The 2,879-nt window shown below is 31.2% G+C and overlaps 1 non-coding gene across 1 annotated transcript; it reads right to left on the bottom strand.

Moving 5' to 3' along the window:
- Positions 1-2,292: 2,292 nt before the first annotated feature.
- Positions 2,293-2,400, bottom strand: LOC148581016 (small nucleolar RNA R71). Its single transcript, XR_015899498.1, has one exon. It is a non-coding gene; the product is annotated as a small nucleolar RNA R71 (small nucleolar RNA).
- Between the last annotated feature and the right edge of the window lie 479 nt (positions 2,401-2,879).

Raw genomic sequence — 2,879 nt, forward strand, 5'->3', positions numbered from 1 at the left:
GGTAATTTTCTTTTTGTTTTGTTTTCAAAAATTTTTCAAAAATTTTTCAAAAATTTCTCCTTTGTTTTCGAAAAAAATTTTTAAAATAAAAATGTTTTCAAAAATATATTTTCTTTCAGAATTTTTAAGAATGAATTCTAGTGTTTCATGAAGCATGTGAAGCCTGGCTGGCTGTAAAGCCATGTGTAATACGACTGTAGGGCATGTTAGACATGTCATGTCTGAGTTACATACTAAAGCTTAGCTGGCTATTAAGCCATGCCTGACCCTTTGATTGGAGCTTTAGAGCATAAGATTCCTGGAATTCATATTAAAAATTTTGGAATCCTTATTTTTCTCTTTTCTAAATAACTTTCGAAAAATATAAAATAAAAATCCAAAAAAAATAAAAAAAATCATAAAAATAAAAAATATTTCATGTTTCTTGTTTGAATCTTGAGTCATGTTATAAGTTTGGTGTCAATTGCATACTCATCTTGCATTTTTCGAAAATTTTTATGCATTCATAGTGTTCTTCATGATCTTCAAGTTGTTCTTGGTAAGTCCTCTTGTTTGATCTTTGCATTTGCATGTTTTGTGTCTTTTCTTGTTTTTCATATGCATTCTTGAATTCTTAGTGTCTAAGCATTAAAGAATTCTAAGTTTGGTGTCTTGCATGTTTTCTTTGCGTTAAAAATTTTTCAAAAATGTGTTCTTGATGTTCATCATGATCTTCATAGTGTTCTTGGTGTTCATCTTGACATTCATAGTGTTCTTGCATGCATTCCTTGTTTTGATTCAAAAATAAAAGAGAAAAACATGAAAATGATGTTTTTAATTTTTCTCTCTCATCATTAAAAATTCAAAAAATCAAAAAAATATCTTTCCCTCTTTTCTCTCATAATTTCGAAAATTAGATTTGACTTTTTCAAAACTTTTTAAAATCTAGTTGTTTTTATGAGTCAAATCAAATTTTCAATTTAAAAATCTTATCTTTTTCAAAATCTTTTTCAAAAATCAAATCTTTTTCATTTTTCTTAGTTATTTTCGAAAATTCCAAAAATATTTTTCGAAAATCTTTTTCTTATTTTTATACCAAATTTTCGAAAATAACAATAACAATTAATGTTTTGATTCAAAAATTTCAAGTTTGTTACTTGCTTGTTAAGAAAGATTCAAACTTTAAGTTCTAGAATCATATCTTGTGATTTCTTGTGAATCAAGTCATTAATTGTGATTTTAAAAATTCAAATCTTTTTCAAAAAACTAATTTCAATCATATCTTTTCAAAATATCTTCTTATCATATCTTTTTCAAAAATTTGATTTCAAAATATCTTTTCTAACTTCCTAACTTCTTATCTTTTCAAAATTTGTTTCAACTAACTAACTAACTTTTTGTTTGTTTCTTATCCTTTTCAAAACTACCTAACTAACTCTCTCTCTCTCTAATTTTCGAAAATACCTTCCCTCTTTTTCAAAATTTCTTTTTAATTAACTAATTATTTTAATTTTTTATTTTAATTTTCGAAAACTACTAACCTTTTTCAAAAACTATTTTCAAAAATCACTAACTCTTTTTCAAAAATTATTTTCGAAATTTTCCTCTCTCATCTTATTCTATTTATTTATTCATCTACTAACACTTCATCTCACCCAAATTCGAATCCCCTCTTCCATCTGTGTTTGAATTTCTTCTTCTTCTTTTCCTCTATTCACACTGGGACCTCTATACTGTGGTAAAAAGGACCCCTATTATTATTATTTTTCTGTTCTCTCTTTTTCATATGAGCAGGAGCAAAGACAAGAATATTCTTGTTGAAGCAGATCCAAAACCTGAAAGGACTCTGAAAAGGAAACTAAGAGAAGCTAAAATACAACAATCCAGAGATAACCTTTCCGAAATTTTCGAACAAGAAGAGGAGATGGCAGCCGAAAATAATAATAATGTAAGGAGGATGCTTGGTGACTTTACTGCACCAAATTCCAATTTACATGGAAGAAGCATCTCCATTCCTGCCATTGGAGCAAACAACTTTGAGCTGAAACCTCAATTAGTTTCTCTGATGCAGCAGAACTGCAAGTTTCATGGACTTCCATCTGAAGATCCTTTTCAGTTCTTAACTGAATTCTTGCAGATATGTGATACTGTTAAGACTAATGGAGTAAATCCTAAATTCTACAGGCTCATGCTTTTTCCTTTTGCTGTAAGAGACAGAGCTAGTTGGACTCTCAACGTAAGGATAGCCTGAACTCTTCGGATAAGCTGGTCAAGGCTTTCCTAGCCAAGTTCTTTCCTCCTCAAAAGCTGAGCAAGCTTAGAGTGGATGTTCAAACCTTCAGACAAAAAGAAGGTGAATCCCTCTATGAAGCTTGGGAGAGATACAAAGGACAGACCAAAAAGTGTCCTTCTGACATGCTTTCAGAATGGACCATCCTGGATATATTCTATGATGGTCTGTCTGAGTTATCTAAGATGTCATTGGATACCTCTGCAGGTGGATCCATTCACCTGAAGAAAACGCCTGCAGAAGCTCAAGAACTCATTGACATGGCTGCTAATAACCAATTTATATACACTTCTGAAAGGAATCCTGTGAATAATGGGACGCCTATGAAGAAGGGAGTTCTTGAGATTGATACTCTGAATGCCATATTGGCTCAGAACAAAATATTGACTCAGCAAGTCATTATGATTTCTCAGAGTCTGAATGGAATGCAAGCTGCATCCAACAGTACTCAAGAGGCATCTTCTGAAGAAGAAGCTTATGATCCTGAGAACCCTGCAATGGCAGAGGTGAATTATTTAGGTGAACCTTATGGAAACACCTATAACTCATCATGGAGAAATCATCCAAATTTCTCATGGAAGGATCAAAAGCCTCAACAAGGCTTTAATAA

Source organism: Arachis ipaensis, chromosome B10, assembly GCF_059453495.1.
Source record: "Arachis ipaensis isolate K30076 ecotype BB chromosome B10, ASM5945349v1, whole genome shotgun sequence".
Classification (NCBI taxonomy): domain Eukaryota; kingdom Viridiplantae; phylum Streptophyta; class Magnoliopsida; order Fabales; family Fabaceae; genus Arachis; species Arachis ipaensis.